The 21743-nt window shown below is 43.5% G+C and overlaps 1 protein-coding gene across 1 annotated transcript in view; it reads right to left on the bottom strand.

Moving 5' to 3' along the window:
• The window catches only part of gal3st3 (galactose-3-O-sulfotransferase 3), a 41805-nt gene that overhangs the window by 6503 nt on the left and 13559 nt on the right, over positions 1 to 21743 (bottom strand). The gene's annotated exons all lie outside the window — the stretch shown is intronic.

Here is a 21743-nt window from a genome sequence, read left to right as displayed (position 1 = left end):
CATATGTGGAAACCCAACAGCACTTCACGGTGCTCAGTTCAGAGTGGCAGAAACTCCCCGCGTCACTCGACCCGCGCCGCCAAAACGCCACGACTGCAATGGAACCTGGGAAGGAGTCCAAGCCTCTCTCCACGGCATCTCACTTGCATAACAATGGCCGACGTCTCTCTCCTTGATTACACCGTCTGTTAGTGTCCACATGCATGCCAACAGTTACCAAAGCCAGCTCACGTTACTCAAGGCAGCTGTATTTTACACTGTGCACGCCGCTGGGTGGATGCTTATAGCTGAATCATGGCGGAGGAGCATGAGTGCATCAGTTTTGAGCATGGTTGGCCCCATGGCGGTGTTACTGCCACCCACTCAGATAAATGGGATTATTAAGGGTTTGCTGCGCACACAGGGATTTTGGCATGAGAGAGAAATAAGCGTTAAATATGTCCAAACATACTGGTATTTTGATTTAGATTCATGTAATCTGCTTTCATATCAAACAGAATTGATCCTTTTAGGGCGGCAATTTATCATCTTCATTATGCATTAATCTGCCATTTATGCTTTGATGAAATAATTCATCAGTCTATAAAATGTACAAAAACGCTGAAGAGTCTTTCAAAATGCTTGTTTTCTTTGGCTGAGCAGCCCATGTATACGTAGAAAATTCATACTGATATAAAACAGCGAAAAAGCAGCAAATCCACACTTGAGAAGCTGGAAATAGCAAATGTTTGGTATTTTGTGCTTAATGAATTTAAACGACCCGTTCAGACCAAACCCATTCTGTCAACCGACCAATCGTTTCAGCGCAATTTTTTAATCAATCCAATGAATTTTAATGATAAACCGGCGATCAAGACATGGAAATCTGGTTTGCAGGAATGGCTGATGAACATGAAGACATCACAAAAACCACCACAGTAAGAAATTATAAGAGACACCCCCAAAACACAGAGCTCATAGATGTGGGTGAGATCATTTCAGGTGATGGAGGAAAATTAGCTCAGGTGTAGTGATGAGGCATTCAACGACTGCTGAGCTCTTCGTAGAAGATTAACAGAGAAACATGAACGCTGAGATTAATTTTTTTAATTCCTCCACACTCGGACAGCTGGGGTGTGCAGCTTCGGAGCTTGAGCTCAGGAGGAAAGTGCGTAAACACACACTCATGTGCGGGAACACACAAACACACAATAATGCTAAGCCAGCTCTGACACTGAACAGCCACTAATGCTCTCACGTAATTGATGCACAGATTGTTGCAGAGAGTTTGGTTGACTTTGGCTCGTTAATCTTTTGTTGATGTCAACACAGCGTGTCCTGCGCCCTGCCTCTTAATCCGGACGCAACTGCATCTTATGTGTTTCCCTTCCTTTGCATTTTTTTTTCAATGAAACGTCAGTTCGTGAGGCACTGAGGGGTGTAAAGACAGGACAGCAGGAGCCAATCGTCACGTTTGGGCAACTGAGACCAGAGACTTTTTAAGTGTTTTTGTTAAATCACTTAGAGGATTAATAAATTAATCTTTTCCTGATGTTTGACTGATGCTTTAAGTATTCTTAATTTATTCATTTGCACAGGAACCGTAGTTTTGTGGGTGCACACTTTTAGTTTTTATTCATATTTCAGCTAGTGAAAGTGTTTTTTAAACCTAGCTGGCTTTTAGTTTTTAGTCTTAAACAACCTTGATTGGCACCAGAAACAGGACGCTCCAGAAGGCAACACAACCAATGGTCCATTATAACTACTCTGAGTGTGTGATATAGCTCGCCCAGCAAGCCCCTGAAAAGACTCTGTGAAAGCTTAGTTCTTCAACCAATGTATGCTTTTATGTAAAGTATGCCAAAATCACTTTGTACTGCAAATACTTTTAGCTTTTAGAGAGCGGTCTGGGAAGATTCAGCACAACTAACAGCACTTTTCAGGCGGGGAAAAGGCTCCTCTGAGCTCTTTAATAAATAAAATGTTGTTCTTTAGGACATGTTTCCTCTCTCCGTTACATTGTTCCTGCTTTGTCTGAGCACACTCGGAGTGGTTGCAGATATTCGTGTTCATGTTCTCCCCCTGCACAAGAAGAAGTCATTTGCTGCGATTATATCTTGTACAGCGTGAAAAACAACCTCCAGTGACTTGAAAATTGCCTGAGCTGGATAATCCATCGCATTAAACATGACACCTTAATGTGGTTCTGCCACAGTTTCTGGTTTATTTCTTTCTCGCCGTGCCCGAGTCGAGTGTTTTCATATCTGCGCCCTCGTCACATCATCCTCTCGTTACTGTTAATCACCCGACGCAGACGGGAGGAGAGCGAAGCATCTCCCGGGATGTACTCACTGAAAAGCAGTTCACCTCAGCCACTTTATTGTCAGGTCTCTTTGTATTCAGCGAGGGACGGGGCGGCAGTTTGGATTTTAAAAACAGCGAAGGAACCCCTGAAGGCGTGTTCAGACGGTGGAGAATATTAGAGTTGGCGTGATTGTATACAAACAAAGGAGAAATTCACTCTAGGTGAATCAAATCTGTGTGAAAACTGCACTAAAGAAGCTGCAGAGCTCTAATTTTAAGAATGGACGTCATTCATGAGCAAAACAAAGCTTTGGAGCAGCCATCACGTAGTAATTATGACGGGAGCAAAGGAGGAAGTCAGTAATGTAAAGAGCAAGGAAGCCCACATATGGAGGAAGGCGGTAATTAATAGCAATCCATGTGTTGGTTGTTATCTAAATAGTGGACTGATTGATAACATCAACATCCATAAACATCCATAGCGCCACCAGCCTGGCTCTGCTGGTGGGCTGGCATGGATGGTGGTCTGGGTTAAAAGGCGTTAAGGTCAGGAGAGCCGTGTCATCATGGCTTCAACACTCAGGTGAGGTTTGAGGACGATCGTGGTCATGATTAATGAAACCAGCGACCTGTTCAGCTGTTGGTTGCCAATATCAAAGTCCCATGTTTTGTTGACACATGCTTCTCGACTCTGTTATTATGACACCTCATCTCCTACTTAGGTTAGGGTCACTACAGTCACTACAGCCTCCTTTGGACTTTGGACGCAAACATTGTTTTGATACACTTCTTGAATCGACTGATGCTGCTGTTATCCTGGAAAGGTCAGTCTTCGCTTATATGATGACCAAATCTATGAAAATAGACGAAAATTGTAGCAAAGCAAAAGTTTTCTCTCTCTATCATCAAACCCCAACATCCTTAGATTCCTCAAACATTTGCATGAGGTGGAACAGGATGAACTTTTCATTACACTCCTGTGAAATGTCACCCTTTTCGAGGCTGGTCAATTACATTTAGTTACACCGCCCTCTTCGGCTCAAGGTTAGGTGCCATTTGCATTGGAAAATGTCACCGTAGTACATGTTCTGAATGGTGCATCGATGTGGCGCTGCAGCCGATGCAGCCCAGGCAGAAGAAAATGTTGGCATTGTGCGTTTCATACGTATCATATCAACATTTCTACAATAGGTATCAAAGTGATGTAGTTCAGCTTAGAGGTACTTGTACATGAGCTGAATACCCACCAGGAGAATCAGGGGATGGTGGCGAGACCACCAAGAAGCCAACCACTGTTCCATTTGTCTTTGTGGCAACAGAACTGGGTATTTTTAACAAGATGTTGGGACACTTTCCAGCTGTGTTTGTGGCAGCAAAACCAGGTATTTTAACGAGATGTCCAGACATTTTCTGTCTGTGTTTATGGCGACGAAATCGGGTATTTTAACGAGATGTCAGGCCAAATTCCAGCCGTGTTTGTCACAGCAAAAGTATTTTAAGACATGACCTTTTCCCAAATTGTTGCGCTGTCACAGCATGAAAATTGAAAATTGAAATGTGAAGTTTGGATGTAAAAACCTTAAAAAAATGTAATGTTTGGATGTAAAAACCTATAAAAAAAAGTAACATTTGGATGTAAAAACCTTAAAAAAATGTAAAGTTTGGATGTAAAAACTTTTAAAAAATTTAACGTTTGGATGTAAAAACCTTTAAAAAATGTAAAGTTTGGATGTAAAAACCTTAAAAAAATGTAAAGTTTGGATGTAAAAACCTTTAAAAAATGTTAAGTTTGGATGTAAAAACCTTAAAAAAATGTAAAGTTTGGATGTAAAAACCTTAAAAAAATGTAAAGTTTGGATGTAAAAACCTTTAAAAAAAGTAAAGTTTGGATGTAAAAACCTTTAAAAAATGTAAAGTTTGCAGAAACGTAGAATGACAACATTTATTCTGGGGACTGGGTCGGCTGATGCTGGACAGTTTCTTGTGGTAAAAGGAGCTGGTGGTTCATGGCACTGAGTGTGTGTGTGTGTGTGTGTGTGTGTGTGTGTGTGTGTGTGTGTGTGTGTGTGCAGGGGATGGAGGTAGATCATGTGTCAGCGAGTTAATAAGAAAGGGATTTAAGTGGCTTTCAGCAGACAGACTCGACCTCTCCCCTTCATCCACCCTCATCTGCTGCCATCTTCTCCCTTCACCACCTCCTCCTCCTCCTCCTCCTCCTCCTCCTCCTCCTCCTCCTCCTCCTCCTCTCTGCTCCTTCTTCACCGACACTCCGGCCTCTTTAATCATAATGGTCTGATTAGGTTTCTCTTATGATCGCTGCAGATATGAAAGCTCCGTTCGTGGACAGACAGGATGATACCTTATCTTATTGGTGTATTGATTTAATGATTAAATGGGGGATAATCCACAAGGGCGTGTGCGTTTTAAAGGATTTCAACACATGACATGAAGGTAAAGAACCACCTGACGCGAAGCGTCCTCAGCGGAGGATTTCAATTAATCCTTTAAAGCAGATCTCAGAGTGGATTTTACATCGTGGTCACTCACCAAAGTTTCTAAACGGGAGCATTTGCTGGTTTATTCTGGTATGTTTCGGACTCAGAGGGAAAAGGTTAGAGGGCAAAAGGCAGTAGCTCCAAAATGGTTTGCAGTACAGTGTAGGATGGTGGTTAAACATGAGCCCGAGCACCAGTGCACAGAAGTGCTTTACGAGTCTGTTACTGATATTTTAGTTTTGGTTTAAGTGAATTCAGAACTTCAGAATTTGCACCAACTAGCAATAAAATCCAAAATATATTGCATCAACATGTAAAATAACCAACCCTGTCTCTGCTGGGCTGCATGTATTTTATGCATCTTCATTTCCTGCACATTTGTCTCTTGTGCAACGTTTACGTCCAGCAATTTGTCTTGAAACAATGCTGTTGCCTGCGTGACAAGCCGGTGTCAGCTGCCAGCGTTGGCCTCGGTTTTGCTCTATTCAAGAGCTAATTAGAAATCAATTTTCGCCAAGGTATAATAAATAGTTCATAAATATTTTAAAGGCCCTTCTAGGGACAGCATTGGAGATTAGCAGCAGCTATAAAGGCTGCGATACACTTCGCTGGTTAATTTGTTGTGTAATTCTCTGTGTATATTAAATCTGTCTCTCGCACATAAAGGCTGGATTAAATGTAATATTGATGCGCAGGCTGTCTGCGGTTGCTGGTCTGTGTGTGGTTGCTCCTGCTTGAAAACACGATGTGCTTCAGACGGCGACGTGTGAAGGAATTATTCTCACATCTCCCTGAAATTCTCCCCGCAGGTGATCCGAGCGTTATTTCTTCTCCTTTCCCTGCACTTTTTCCCGTCTGATTCTTGTCTTTTTGTCAGTTTACCTCCATTTCTCCCAGAGGTCTGTTTTTTTTTTGTTGTTTTTTCACATCACCGCTGCTGCTGTGAAAATGTCTCCAAAATGTCAGCTGTTATGAATCAGTGAAGAAGAAAGAAGTTTTTTGTCTCCTGATAAGTTTGGATGAATGTCACCGTGCAAATAGAGAGTTACAGCTCAGAGACAGACAGAACATAACACACAGACGAGCAGCGGAGACCAAACCTGCGCTATGACTCAGGGACTAATATAACTACAGTCCCAGCATACATGCTTACACTGCCACACACAGATGTTCACCGCACACACTGCTCCCACACACACACGCAAGTGCACGCACACACAGCTGACTACTACCTAATGAGCGTATGAAGGCAGCTTCATGCTCAGTCCTGCAGGGCAACAGCAGCTGCTTCGCTCTATGATCTTGACATCTGTTCTGATCTCAGACGGCGACCTTTGACCTCACCTAAGGGACTTTTATACCTCAAATGATCTGTAAGGTTTCACAAAAATAACACACACACACACACGCAGTTTGAACTGCGAGCCTCCGTGTTTGATCAAAATGTGATTTGTGATTTATGATTCCCGCTTCGAGTGCGTCCTTTCGTCCAAACCAGCCGACATTCCAAGCCATGACAAATGATAGCTTAGGCACGTATGTCAGCTTGTTTGCCCACTTTTCCCCCTTAAACACACACACACACACACACACACACATACAAACACACAGCTGTTCAGGGCCCAGCCACCAGGGAGATGACCCATAGTCCGGCCATCAGTAACAGGATGACTGTTGCTGCAGGAGACCAAGGGCAAAGCCCGACGCACCATCTAACACTGTGAACAGATACACACACACGCGCGCGCACGCACACACACACACACACACACACACACACACACACACACAGCCAGCTCTCAAACCTGTGGGGTACGTTAGTGTTAGCGCTGCCCTTCAACAACAATGTGGAAAATGCTAGTTTAAGTATAGCAAATGATCCCGGGGTAACAGACGCGACGAGTGTGTGTGCAGACGGTTTTATCAGGTTTTGTTATGACAGCATGAACACTGCTGAAATTTAGTATTATATTTCCATGAAGTACTGCACTTGAGTACAACTCTGAAGTACCTATACTTGAACATTTAAATTTTCTCCTGCTATATTTCTACTCTTCTACACTTCAGAAGCAAACGCACGTTCAGATTAACGGGACTAATTCAAAATATTATCAAAAAATAAATTAGGATTTATTATGATTCTAAGTTAAAATAAGATAAGACTTAATTGATCCCTGGAGGAAATTCACAAGCTACCCAGCAGTATGATTAAAATTAGCTCCACTTTTACCAGCTGCGCAATAAGGTGCCATGAACATCAATGAATCAGTAATTATGATCCATTAATGTGATCGCACACAAGAGCACAATGAAAGATCAAGGTCAAAAGAGAAATACATATATAGAAATGTCTTAGACAATACCGCCACAGGTCGCGTCCAGCACTAAACCTTAAAACCAAGATTTCATTTTCAGAGTCACTGAGCCGGCAAATAAATTTATCCGTGACATTTCTGAAATCAGTTTGGAAATGAATCCTGCAGCGACAAACGTCTCCCTCGCACTTCACCGTCTAGGTCTCTTAAGTAATATCCTCATGCATCATTATAAGCCACCTGAGGTCTCCGTCAGCTTGCCTTTTTATGGTGCGACCACAAGTGTGCAGCACAGAGTGGAGCACGGTGAGCTCCGAGCAGACGCCTCCTCGCTGCATCTGTACAAATGCTAATCTGACGCGAGAGCGCTTGCTTGTGCATACCTCCTGCAACACCGCCTATAAATATCCACATCACCCGTCATTTGTTCTGTTATAAAATGTCCAAAGTGCTTTACTTACGTTGCAGACGGCGAGGTTCTTATCAGACTAGTTGAAGTCAGGAAATTTCAGATATTTGAACACTCTTGGTGGCAGTGTCTTTGATATCATGTTACACAGAACGTGTAATAAGGAGCTGCTGGGGGCCGATGCACAGGATCACCTGCACACATAATATGACTGGCTAAAGTATTACCAGTCACGCACTCAGCGTCACAGGCTTTCAGATGCTTAGACAGATCATCAGGATGTAGATTAAAAAGAACTGGGGACAATACCCCCCCTCGTCTGACACCATTTCTAACATTTGCCTTATTTCAGTGTTTCCCAACCTTTTTGAGCCACGGCACAAATTTTACATTAGAAAAATCACAAGGCACGTCTCAATTTACTCAATTTACTTACTCAGTGTGAAACCTGGGCCTGTTTAGTTGAACACAAAGCTGATATTCTTGCAGGAATTGAAGAAAGACACACAGGAAGATTTCACCTGATCGGTGCTCTGAGCCAGCGGTCCCAAACCTTTTTTGCGACACGGACCGGTTTCACTCAAAGCAATAATTTGCCGGGCCGGCATAGAAACGAATAAAAACAAATGATCAAAAAGAGCCCTGCGCTTGTTTCTCTTCAACGAGAAGGCTTCACTGCCTGAGGATCACCTGAAGCGATAAACCCGTATTTTAAGTAGGACTGCTGATACTGTCTCTTAGATGCAGCTTTCTTTTCACAGTGTTTGGGAAACACTGCCTTATTTTACTTGCTTAGTAAAACCAGCTAGCCAGAAATCTCCCAGCATATTTGAGCAGTTTAACAAACTTTCTATCACTAACTGTCGTGTCCGGGAAGTTATGTTAAGTTATGTTTAGTTTTGTCTTGTCTTGTAGTTTTGTCTCCCATAGGTTTGGCAGAGTTATGATGCGCTCGACGGCGTGTTTATCCGGGTTCACGTAAACAGCAACATTTTTGAAAACGATGTTGTGTGCACGATGTTATTTTTGAAAACGGAGGGGCCAAAATATCCGTTTTCCAAAATACCCTGCCACGTGTAAACGCAGGGATAGTCTGTGTTTCCCTTTGTCCTGTGCCAGTTCGTCTTGTCTTGTTTAAGCCAGAGGACCACGCCAGCCCATGCCACGTTTCATGTCTCGTCAGGCTTCGTGTTCTTTTGATACTTAGTCTTGCTATTGCCATAGTCTTACCTTTGGTTATTTTGATGTCAGAGTGTTCTTCGTTGCTGTTTTCTCCTCTTCGTGAGTGATTCTTTTGCTTCTGTGAAGTTTGAGATTTTCCTCTGTAGAGTGATTTTCTCTTGATACTTTGTCATTAACGATTGTTGATTTGAACTTTGTCTCTGGAGTCGTGTATTTGGGTTCATGTCCTACTGTAGCTGTGGTCGTGACACTAACACAATAAAAATCCTTGGCAGCATCAATAAAGATAAAAAGAGATGAGAACTGATTAACTCTGTAACTGACTGTCTTTGTTGTGCCATATTTAGCTTTAAAACCAATTGGTTATCTTATCCTTAGAAACAAAGCTATGGCCCTGTAGTTTTCCAGGCTACATACATGAGCAGCTCTGCCCTCAGTGACGGCACAGAAGAGGAGAAGAAAACGGCGAGTCTGCTGAGAAGCCATGAATCATAAAACCATGGGTAAAAACATAAAGCCCTGACTGGCATGTTGAGCTGTGATATGGCTCAAACTGCTTTGTCTTCAGACAGCTTGTTAGCTCGGTACTCGTCATATGAAATGATCAACACTGAATTATTGCGCTCGGTACTCTTATACAAATCACTTTTGACGCAGTCGAATGAGGTGCTATAATGCTGCCGCCATAACTCAACAGTATTGTCTGTTCCAGGAATTCCATCTACAGCCTGGTGGAGGTGTTTTACGGCAGCTGTGAGGAACTTCTTTCCAAACGGCATCGCCATTGTTAGCAGCTTCTTAGCCGTGGAGTCCTGCCTAAGAGAGCTGTCGTAGTTCCTGGTTTGTGACTCTAAATAAACAGGGAAGCTGAATATTTATATGTGAGTATATATGCTATCAAAATACAGAAGTTCCTGGATACCAACCAAACCCAGGTGTCTGACATCAGCCAAAGACCATCATTCAAGGCGATCAAATTTAATGGATATAGTCTTATATAAGTGTTATACTGTCAGTGCCCAGTATTTTAAGCCCTCACATGATCGACTCTGTCTGAGATGTGTGTGCGTGAATGCTTGCAAATTGTAAACTTTTTCCCATCACTTCCACATGGCGTGGGCTAAACTAGAGGTAAGTGGCAGCGATCCAGCACCCTACCTGAAAAGTCGCTGGATTGCTCCCAGCTGGAGGGCCGCGGACCCTGAGGCCTGACCTCCCAGTGCCGCCCGACAGGTTTCTGCCCTGCGGGGATCAAACGTCTGATTATTACTGCTCACGAGGTGACCTTGTTGGAGAAAGCGAGCAACAGCAACTGGACGGGCGGACGTGTGGTGGCTGCGCTGGTAACAGCTGCAGAAGCTTGACTGCCGTTAACATCTGCAGCTGCCCGTGACTTACAGCTCAAGGACAAAGACTTTATTTTCTTAATGATTTGAGGATTTACTCAAGAGCGGGACAGTGAAATGCTTTTTCAGCTATTGAACACGCCACAGAGAGCTACTGTATGAATCATGAGGAGGGTGTTGGGGGAGGGTGAATAAAAAAAACGTGGCTAAGTTCTAAGAAATCCTCAAAGACTGTTCAGGGCGATCTAAGAAATCCGTTCATTTTCCAGGAAGGCTGTTACGTCTGAGGCTTTATCTCTGAAATCCTCCAAATCAATCTGAGATATGAGGCTTGAAATTATTTCCCGCAGTCGTGCCTCCTCGCCCGCCCCCTCCGGTGCTACGCCCTTCCACTTCATGCCATTTGGTGAAGCCAAACGTCCTCGAGAGGTGAGATATTTTTAAACCTATTTCAAACCAAGGTCAGGTGGGCGCATCAAGGCAATATTGGGAAGTCGTGCCATCCACGGCCAACAGCACAGAGGTTCCTCTTTGCCGTAGCAGCATAAAAACAGTCTATATAAACCTGCAGTGATGGGAGCTAAAGGCTATGAAAACCAGTTTTCTGTCTGTGTTCACTCTGTTTGCTTTGTGGTGACCTCAGAAGCAGGAAAACACATTTAAATTCACCAATAGTTACTAGAAAAATGTCAGTTGAACTTGTGCTGCTGTGTCCACCTCATTTATTTTTCTGCCCCTGTCTTTCATGGATGCAGCTATTGTATCTGGCCTGGAGCGAGAGGATGACATCCCCCCCCTCCTTAATCCCCCCTGCAGAGCTCTGATTGGCCGGCTCAGCAGGGTAAACAGACATCAGCGAGCACAACGCCGAACTGTTTGAATCGCTGGGGAAATCGGAGATGTGGGCGGCGATTCAGCGGTCTTGAATCTGAATTCAAATCTGATGACATAAGTTGTTTTCTCATGCTGCAAGGGAGACTTTGCCATAATAGAGAAGTAATGCACACCATGGGCTGTGGTGAGGGGCCGATCACTGGCAGTAAACTTGAGAGCAGGGAAGGAGCGTCACACTCTGGCTTCTATTCAGATGAAGAGTCCGCCCTCGGGCCTCTTTCTCGATTCACAGTGATGCACAAACACTGGTATGTTAAATAGACCACACCCTCGTCACATATGTGATGTTCAACCACGGATAATTACAGAAAATAATCACTTGCACACAGTGTTCAGAAAATATGCTGCTAGACATATATACTGAGGGCAGACTCTGACTCTGAGTGCTGAGGGGTTTCCAAAGGTGCAGAGTCAATAAAGGGAATAATAAAATACAGGCATACACGTAATTAAAGATTAAAGAACGGCCACTCATATAAAACAGGCAAAAACCAAAGAGACGATCGTATTCACCAATTTAGTTTAGCAGCTATTCCTGAGGACACCTGCTGCTGTGGCTGTCGTCAGTTTTCAACATCTGCTACCTCCACATCCCGGTAATCAGATCCCTTTAAAAGGACTTGTTTCGTGTCGTTTATCCCACTCGCCCCTGTGGTAAGTCACAGGCTGGAAAGGCGAGCAGAGCACTGGAAACAGAGCTATCAAATGCACAAACATGAATCATCCACGAGCAGCACATTTCATTGAATTTAATCATCCCGTTTCTTGTCTTAGATGTGGAACTGAAAAGGGTTCATTCGCCCAAGAGGTGGTAATTTAAGCGCCTTCCTGTCCAGAAGGGACATTCTACTGAATGTAGATTACGACTATTAGTGTTTTCTGTAATGTGCCTCTATTTATTGGACATTTATATAATGTTTATGATGCTCCGTCAGAGCTCATGTTAGCGTCAGTGTGTGCTTAAATCTCCACATGAGTTATGAGAGGTATGTTTTTGTCTCTTTGTTTGAAGCTGTGTGATTCGCTCCTGTCACCGTGTGCTTTTAAAAGAAATACTGACTCACTGAAGGCCTCATTATTCCGTCTCTCACCATAATGGTGAGTACACGATGATCTTTTCAGCATCAGATGTGTTGCTGGGGTGTGACCGAACATACCCCTGTCTGGGTCTCATGATGGCTGTGGATCTTGAAGAGGGCCCGAGGGCCAAAACGACGTCTGACTAGAAGAAATGCCTTCGGAGCCAGAGAGTGCGACACTTCTTTTGTAATCGGAAGGGGAGACTCCTCTGTCAGTCATTCGACGTGATGCAGAGAAACCTGTAGAACACTTAAGACTTAAGAGTAGTTCAAGGTCTCCGTCTGCTCAAACAAACACTGGCTACATTTGAAAAGCCTTCCTTGAAAAGTCTTACTGAATGATTGACTGATTGATGTCACTGGGATGCAATGTGTGCTGGCTGTGAGTCATGGCTTCACACTCCACGGGAGCGTCTCAGAAGCGAGCGTTTGGCGTCCACGATTATGTTGACTTTGCTCAGATTTTCTCGATTTGGTCATTTTTCTCATTGTGTTTAGATTTGATACGTCTACAAGGTGTTCTATTTTGAAAACTGACCAGATTCTCTGTGCACTTCCTGCGTCCAGCTTGACGCGGCTTTCATCAAAGATAGAGAGGGCGCGTCTATTTCCCGATTCTGTTAGAAAGGTGCTTTCAGACTCTATTAAATAATCCATCAAGCACTTTGAAGCACAGCGAGGCCTTGGCCTGGCTCAGATCGACGTTAGAGTTGAACCTCAAGCACGTCGCAGTATCGTCAGCAACAGCCAATGAGGAACGTGCAAGACTGTAGAAGCAGGTAGATTAATTTTAAACATGATCACGTTCGTACTGTTCGTTGATAAATTTTTCAGCTTGGCGAACTCACCAGCTGGCTTTAATTTACTCGTCGTGCTCAGTGTGTTTCTCTGTAAAACTCTTTCGCCCGTCAGGAAGTCTAATTTTAAAGCACATGATAAGATCTAATCTGTTGTTCTTTCAGGCCTGAGGCAACCACCAGTTTACGCCCTGGATGCCATGAACGCGGCGCAGCGTCGGCGTGGAGCAAACACTTCTGATTTTAAAGAACATCACAGCTTCTGTCCGCACTCGTGCAAACTCTTCGTCTTATCGCTCCCGCCCCACAGTTTCCATCCAATCCTCATTACTTTAATCTGAACTGCACCTCACTTCCTTCCCCTCCTCCTCCTCCTCCTCCTCCTCCTCATCCTCTCCGCTGGGCTTTTCCTCTCTCCATCACTCCACCCTCTCTTTATCTTAGCAGTAAAGGCAGCCAGCGCTCTCTGGCCAGCGTCCCTGTGGTACTTTTGAAGCATCTGCCCCACCCTGTTCCTGGAGCAGCTAAAGACGCTGAGAAAGAGAGAATCAAACTGGGTGCATGTCTGTACTCGAACATGTATGTTAATGTATGTGTACCCAGCTGCGTTTGCTGGCACGTGTGTGTGTTTGCGTAAGAGCGAGCCTGAGAGTGTGTCTGGATCATTACTCGTCTGCAGGGGAGACTCCCCGTGGACCCGCAGATACAGGCTTTATCTCGCCCTAAATGACCCCCCAGAGAGGGCGATGAGAGAGCGGCGGAGAACAGGGGGAGTGAAGGACGGGGCGAGAAGAGGAAGAGAGGGAGGATTTGACGAAAGACAAACACGGTGGGAGAAAATGAAGGAGGCCTGAGACTGATTGAGCGGGCTGAATCAACATCAGGCCCCGTGCTTGTGCGCTTATTGATGAATGCCTTTTAGATCATTTCTTACCGGCAATCGTCTTAAGTCAAATCCAGCGAGGGAACGAGAGGCAGAGACAGAAACCATCAGCGAGACAATGTTCCCTTTGGCGACGTCAGACGACAAGCACATCTTCTCTTCTCTCTCTTTGAATCTAAACACACTCCACATTGTCTGCAGCTTAATGCCCACACTGGGATGTGTTGCGCTTTGCCATTTTTATGATAATGTCTGAATAATAACGGCGGCTACGCATGTTTTTTAAGCAGTCGGTACGCTCTATCAGAAGTGCTTGTTGGATGATCCCCTTCCCCGACACCTTCCCTACAGCAGATTAGAGAGGCGCTGTGTCCCTCCATTACTGCCGCTTTCTGAAACCGAATGCGACATTCACACCCACCTCGTGTCGTGACTGGTCAGCTGTGCGGAGGCGAGAAAGAAATCAGGGTTTTTCCATTATTTACACTGTTTGCCATGCTATGCTTTTGGGGAGAGACTGCCTGAAAATGTGCAGCGTTATCCTCATATTCAAACAATGTCATCGCTCTCTAAGATGGGCGGCATTTCACTTCGCTGTCCTCTTTGGCAGCCTGGAGCTGCTAAAAACATTTTGGTCTTGCGCCAAAATCGGACAACGCCTTGCACAAGCGTAACCCGACGCTAAGACGTTACACCTAAGCTAGCAGACGATGCTAACATGCTCACAAAGATAACGCTAGCATCTTGATGTTGACTAAATAAAAGCATGTTAAACAGTGGCTTTAGCTAAGTTTCTTCTCTTAGTGTGTTAGCATGCTAGCATTTGTTAATTAGCGCTTAACAAAAAATAAAAACTTTTGCAAGTGCTCAGTCATTTATCACTGAACACATTAAAGTTTTGACCTGATGGGGGAGCTAATGAGAGATCAGGGGATCAAAGCACCAAATTTCGAGGCAATCCTTCTATTAGTTGAAATATTTCCACAAAAAAACAAAAATACCAACCTCATGATGATGCAGGAGAAAAAGTATCACAGTAAGCCAGTAAGGGTTATCCTCTGCGGACCTTGAATTTCATAGCAATCTGTCCAGAAGTTCTCGATTATCCATAATCATTGCGATGCAGGCTCCAATCACAATGATTTTGTGGTCGAGCAGCTAGCCCACTGATCATGAGTAGAGCTGGAGAGACAAAGCGGTGTGAGCATTGTTCACACTCTGCTGCTAACTACGTCTGCACTGCAGTGACGAGCGTCAGTCAAAAAGCACCTTCATCACTAAACAACTCGATGTATGTGGAGCAAGGCAAGAATGTGTTTGAGGGTGTTGGCTCATGGAAGTCAGTCAAGCTAACTTGACAGGTATGCAATTTGTCAGGTGTTACTGAGCAGCCCCCCCCCACCCCACCTCCACCCCCTTCCCCTGGTGCAATCTCACTCGCTGCAAAAATTTTTGCAGTCACCTTACATGATGTGAACTTACTGCTTAGTTATGGAGAGGCTGAAAGCTTCATTTTCCACAAGAGAAAACCCTTTTCACGTAGAGGCACCTGAGAAAGGCAGGCGCATAATTTCTAAACAACAGAGGCGACCATTTCAATTTTCTCCAGGCCTCGGCTAGAAATGAACAATCAAGAGGTTTCTAATTATTCTAACAGGCCTCTACACTTTGTCACTCAGACGAGCGTCGACAGAGCGCTTCAACCGCCACCGTCAAATAAAAAAGCAATCTGGATCATAAGCGCTCGGTAGCGCTGAAAAGGTCTCTGATCGTCTTTGCTTTGGGCAGGCGGCGAGCGTGTGTCTATGTGTTCAGCAGGGGGTGAGTGTGTACATTCAGGGGGAAGCACTCCTTCGAAATATCACTCCCTCTTCTTTATTTATCTGCATTCATTTTCTGCTCAGGGACCTCAATGTGCTTCTGCAACTCAGCTGTGCATTTGCATAAGACACACAGCTCCTCCTTGCCAAATTAATTTGATGCTCTGAGGTAGAGCCCTGAAGGCCTAAGACGCAGCTTCTTGCTGGTCTGACTAGTCTGACGTATAGGTTTTAAATGAACTGAGCTAACCAGCACGTCAAGCTCTCTCTGCTTTTGTTGCTCCTCTTATGAAACTCCAATTGCATGTTTCTCACAAAGCTCCCCCTCCCCGTGCTGCTGTTCTGTACTTAAGCTTGGCGCCAATTACTAGCACAGAACTGAGGGAGCTGAGCCATCCAGCAGGTTCATTTGGACCGCAGCCTATTTTGTGCTCCTGCTTTTATTGGATGACAGTTTATGCTGCTGCAGTGTGTCACTTAGGCTTTTTTCCCTTCTTGCGAAAGATAAAAGAGAAGGCCCCACTTCGCCGGCATGACAAATGAGCAAGATTTATGAATCTAAACACGCCAGCTCCTCTCAAAGTTACTGTATATTTTCAGCAGTAACCCCGTACAACCCCCCACCACCTCCACCACCACCACCCCCACCGGGAGTATCTGAACCCAGAGAGAGCTTTGATTCTGCCAGCACCAGAGCAGAAAACTAAAAGAGCTGCCTGCATGCTGCAATTAAGCAAAGACGCTGTCACAATCGGAGACAGCAGGAACATTAAAGGCTCCTCAGCATCACAGCGGAATATGTACAAGCTTGTATAAAAAGCTTGTCGGCTTTCATCAGCCAGTCGCAAACGCTACCAAGGTGGACAGACAGACAGGGTGGCCTGCGGTGATTAGTATAAACCGAACAAATCCCACAGAATGGATGCAGAGACATATAAAGCTGCAGAGGACACGGAGTCAGTAAGGATGCACTAATCACCTCTATCGCTGATGCCGTCAATACGCGCTTAACCCTGAATTTCCATTAAGACGGACATATCGTGTTAAGATGCAAACATAACCTGTGAAACTTGATGGGGTCCCCTTCCCCTTTTCATACATCCATTGTCACGCCTGTAAAAATGTAGTGTTGTTTTCGTCAATGAACCTTTATCACGTGACGAAAACGTGACGTAAATGCTGGTCATGTGACGATATCTATAACTAAATATATAACGCAATATTGTTGACTAATAAAAACGAGGCTAAATGTGGTTTATAAAATAAAAACTCTGCTAAAATGTCTCTTCATTTTCGTTGACTAAAACGAGACGCAATGTTTTAACGTTCTTTCGTCTCGTTTAGTCGCGTTGTTATTATTATTTTGCAGTATTTCCTGTTTCCTGTGTCTCACTTCAGGGGCTGCATCAGGTCGCACTGCGCAGTCGCAGCTACGTCACTTCCTCAATCCCCGCTCGCGGCGTTATTTAGAAGATGCAGCTGCGGTAGATTAATGTTAACGACAGACAGCTGACACAGAGAACGGGACCGATGGCCGGCCAGCCGGGGTTCATCTCTGGTTTGGCTAAAAGAAAATTTTGGTTTCGTCTCTACTACTAAGCACTTATACTATATTGAGTGGGTTAAATAGAATTGCATTACTAAAAAGAGACTAAAATACAGTTTTCGTCAACTAAAACTAAAATAGTCACGGATAATTCTCACTAAAATAAGACTAACGTGCTCAGACTTTTAGTCGACTGAAACTTGACCAAAAAGAGTATGAACGTGACTAAAACTAATAAAAACTAAAAGGACAGCTTGACACAAAGACTAAAATTAAAACAGGCCGCCAAAAACAACACTATACAAATGACTGAATGAACAGGAAAACACATTTAGCTAAAGCTAAAGGTTAATCAGCAATGCGGTTTTTATATGCATGTTATTTTGGCCTCACATTGTGTTGTTTCTGCATTCAAAAATGCTTAATTTTGTATTTTGATGTAATATTAATATGTAATAGTATTGTGAGTTGGTGTTGACAGTCTACAAGAGTTAAGCTGCTGAGCAATGGAAAGAAAATCTGGTGCATTAAGTTATTTTCCTGAATCCTGTCATGTGTTCTTCTGTCAGGTTTGCCAGTATGAAAAAGCAAAGGATGGACTTCTACAGCTGGACATTATCTTGGATTTAGGTCACCATTTGGACTTAATTAATTCATGATCTTGGAGTTGAACCGGGCGTCATTCACAGAGCGATATGAGTAAAGAATCAAGCTCTGTGTGTGCGTTTCGAGAGTGACAGCGATGGAGACGTGCTTTAGTGTGGCGGATTTGTGGTTGCAAAATTGTTTCACTAATCTTAGTTTAAAGGATTAGCCAGCAGTAACAATACTGTTGACCCAGTGAGCCTGACCCCGCTGACCTGTTCTGCAGCTCTGGGCTGGGCAGACCAGCACCCTGCCTGACTTTAGTGGTAATAGTATTATTGGCAGTGGTATCAAACTTCTAATCTGTGAAGATGAGTGGAGGAGGCAAAGAGGGATTGTGTACAAATTCCCTTTAGTTCTGACTGGAGAAAGAAGTTTTATTTCCTTATCCAGCGTTGAATCTGACTGACATCCAACTCGCTGCACTGTGCGCTTCCTTAAAGTTGCCGCCTGGAGTGAACATAATGAGGCAGGGATGTCCTAATACCAATTCCAGTATCAGGTATCTGGTCCAATGCTGCATGCATGTACTCATAAATCTGCTGCTACACTACAGCAACCAGTGTTAGCCGCTCATCAGCTGAGCAGGTAGGCGCAGAACGTAAAGGTGCAGACATGGAACTACAGATGCAAACTGACTTTCAGTTTTAGCTGCTTGAGAAGACAGAGGAGCGACAGCAAACTGGTTTAGCTCCCAGCCATCATTCCTGCTATTACAGCTGCTTCGTCATAAAAAAGACAAAGCAATAATGTAGTTTAGCTCCGAGCTACGAGCTCGGATCTCATCGCTCAGCTTGCACAATGTTCTTCTTTCATTTCTTTGTTTTTTCAACTTCTTTCACTCACACAAACATCTATCTGCTCATTCATACTCTAAGTCATTCAAACCTTGTCATGCTCCACATCTTTCACACATTTCATTTGTTCAGCTTTTGCAGTTGAGCGTCAGTTTTCCAGCTTTTAAAAGAAGGAACAAAGTCAGCTGTCATGTATATCTGCTAGGCTCCTGTTTTATTTTGGTAGCCTTCGTTCCTGTTTTATTGTGGTAGCCTGCCTCTTGTCTCTTGTTGAATTTACTTCCTGTACGTTTCCCACCTGTGTGACTGTGATTGTGTCCACCTGTGTCTGTTTAGTTCCCCTCTGTTTAAGTCTCTGTGTTTCTTTTGTCTTTGTGGGATCATTCCCAGTGCGTGTGGTTCCTGTTCCCTGTTCTACAGTGAGTATTCTGGCCTAGCCCTTGTTTGCCTAGATTTGTTTATGGACTGTTGGCTTTCCTAGCCTTACCTATTGTTTAATAAATCTCTTGGACTGTTTTTGCTCCACATCTCCTTTTGTCAGTCTGCACTTTTGAGTTCACTCCTTGTTTTTGCTACGACCAACAAAACTTAACAATATCGATTTTACTGGTTTGTTTCAGCAACTAAAACTGATTTCTCCGACCATCTTTTGGTTAAAACGTCTTCGTCATCTGGATCCTCGGCTAACAGAAGCTCCTGTAAACTTGATACGTGGACAGATTTGATGACAGGAAACACATTAAGTGATTAAATTGAATTTTCTGGCTAGAAATCTGACACTGAAGTGTGGGAAATACTCAAAAAAACACAAGTTTTTTTGAGTTTTTCCTCCAGCTCCGCTGTCAGAAGGACCGCTTCAGGAAATCATTCCTGCCACGAGCCATCACACTTTACAATAGAAACTTAAACAGTTAATCCACGAACCTCACAGACTCTTGTGTTTTTACATATTACTTTTATGTACATATCTGCACTACTGCAATATTGCACATTCGGTCTACTTGCACAAATTTTTTTTGCTGTAAATATTGTTCATATACTTAGTCATATTGTATGCCTATTATATGATATTATATAATATGTATTATATATTAAATACATATTATAAAACTATACATTTAGTTTTACTTAGTTATATTTTTTATTTTTATTCCTGTTTATATTTTTTGTTACTTTTTCTAAATAATTGCGTGTACATCCTGTCTTTGCTCCCTGTGGCTCATTTTGTCATTTATACATATACTGCACATATATATATGTATACTTTTTAACTATTTCACTACCCTGTGCTGAGCCTGCTGCAATTGAAATTTCGTTGGGTGTACACCTGCTGTTATACTGAATGACAATAAAGTTTGTCTAATGTCATTTGAAAAAAAATAAATAAATAAATAAACCTACTCGCTTCCCTGTATAATGAAGGTCTGCAGAGTGGCTGCACGGGAAGTTCTATTCTTTTTATGATGAAAAACAGGTGATGCATCCTATGAAACTCATTATTATTTATTTATTTATTCATATTAACTTATTAAGGATTAAACTTATCTGCTCTCATGTAGCTGCAGATGTTAGCATGTCTGACAAACTAGTTAACGCATCCACTGATTCTGTGAGCCAAGAGGCAATTCTATCAGAATTTGAAACGCTGAACGTAGTGATAGAAACTCTGGGAAGCTCTTTTTGATATGAAGGCACGGAGGTGATAAAAACATGTGAAAAATAAGAATCTCTCAGAGAGCGTCAGGTATGCTCACTATCTGGGAAACCTTCATGTTGGAGCTGCTGTGTGTTGCAGTCGTTGGGTAATAAAGAAAATGTAATCGTGATTTATTGCAGTGATGATGAGAAAGCAGGGCGACAGACAAGTGGAATCAACTAAAGGGCCTTGTGCACATTTTGATCTCTGTTAGAAATCTGTCTCGTAAGATGAACCGCCAACTAAACGTACAGGGCCGATTCAAGTGATTGCAGGTGCTGCGTGTGAGGAAATAATGGAAAACGAGATGTAATCAAACAGGTATTTGCTGAACTCTGCAGGAGGAGGAAATCTAATCAAATTTCTATATGTTATGCGCTTTGGCTCTGGTCACATTTAATTGCTATTTGCACTTTTTTGCACTTCAAAAACATAAAGATAGCGTTTGCATTGGCGTCCATTTCCTTTCTTCCCCCACTCATGCTGTCCCCTGGCTCACTGTCGCCCTTTGTCTCCCTCTCCTCCACCTCATGGACGTCCTCCCAGGCTGACATAAAGATTTGTTGATGTGACGTTGGTACGAGCTCGCTTTTGTTCCACCCTTTTCTCAAAACAACACGTTCCCTAACGGCAGTTTGGTTAATTGTCCTGTGTTCATTGTTTTGTTTCCCTTGTTTTATCCTGTTAATGTTCTGCCTTTTGTCCACCAACAAAGGGGGGAAAAACTGAATTAGACTCCAATATGGCTGTTCATACTGCAACCAAATGGATGGCAGTATGGAGTTTTTTTTATACTGCTGGTTTTACATCTGAAATCCTTTATTGTAATCTGATAAGAGCATTATTGCGTCTTATTGCCTGGGCGGTAAAATTATAGTAAAGACCAAATTGAGACGTGGTGACCCTGATGTGGCTGTTTTATGAGCATTTGGCCCGTCCTGATCAGCCTTCAAGCAGCTGGCACACACTTGCCTGTCACCTGGGGAGACTCTGGACGGGGCAAATAAAACTGAATCTGTCCTGTGACGCACTGATATGATATGAGAAAAACATCATAAACGGTGTTGAGGAGCCACGCAAGAAAGCCGTTTCAAGTTGAATGTGAATATTGGAAAAGTATTCAGAGGCAGGGATGAGCACACCTGCTGCTTTTTTATTGGGCATTATCTGGGTACTTACTGACCACAGTACACCCCTGGGTTTCATGACAGTGTGTGCTTAATGGCAGCTGTGAACATTAAGACAATGCCTAAGGTGATCCAGCTCAGACGTTCACACCTGGTACCGTACCTGTCGAGTCCAGCTTTCGTCATCTGCTGCTGCTGACTGAGCAGCTGGACTGGTTATGTTCACGGGCACCTTGCCAGTGTTTGCTGAGGAGACAGAGAATTGAGCTTGGATTTAACCTGCCCAGACTCTCCCAACCACCTCAGGGGTTGAAACCAGTAATCCTACATGTTCTCTTAGCTCTTACTGTTGGCCTGAGGGGACGTTGTGCTTACTATAGAGGGTGCTGAAAAAAATACAACCGTACAAAAGCAGCCTTAAGTTGGATT

Source organism: Chaetodon trifascialis, chromosome 23, assembly GCF_039877785.1.
Source record: "Chaetodon trifascialis isolate fChaTrf1 chromosome 23, fChaTrf1.hap1, whole genome shotgun sequence".
Classification (NCBI taxonomy): Eukaryota; Metazoa; Chordata; class Actinopteri; order Chaetodontiformes; family Chaetodontidae; genus Chaetodon; species Chaetodon trifascialis.
This window is presented reverse-complemented; position numbering and strand designations above follow the sequence as displayed.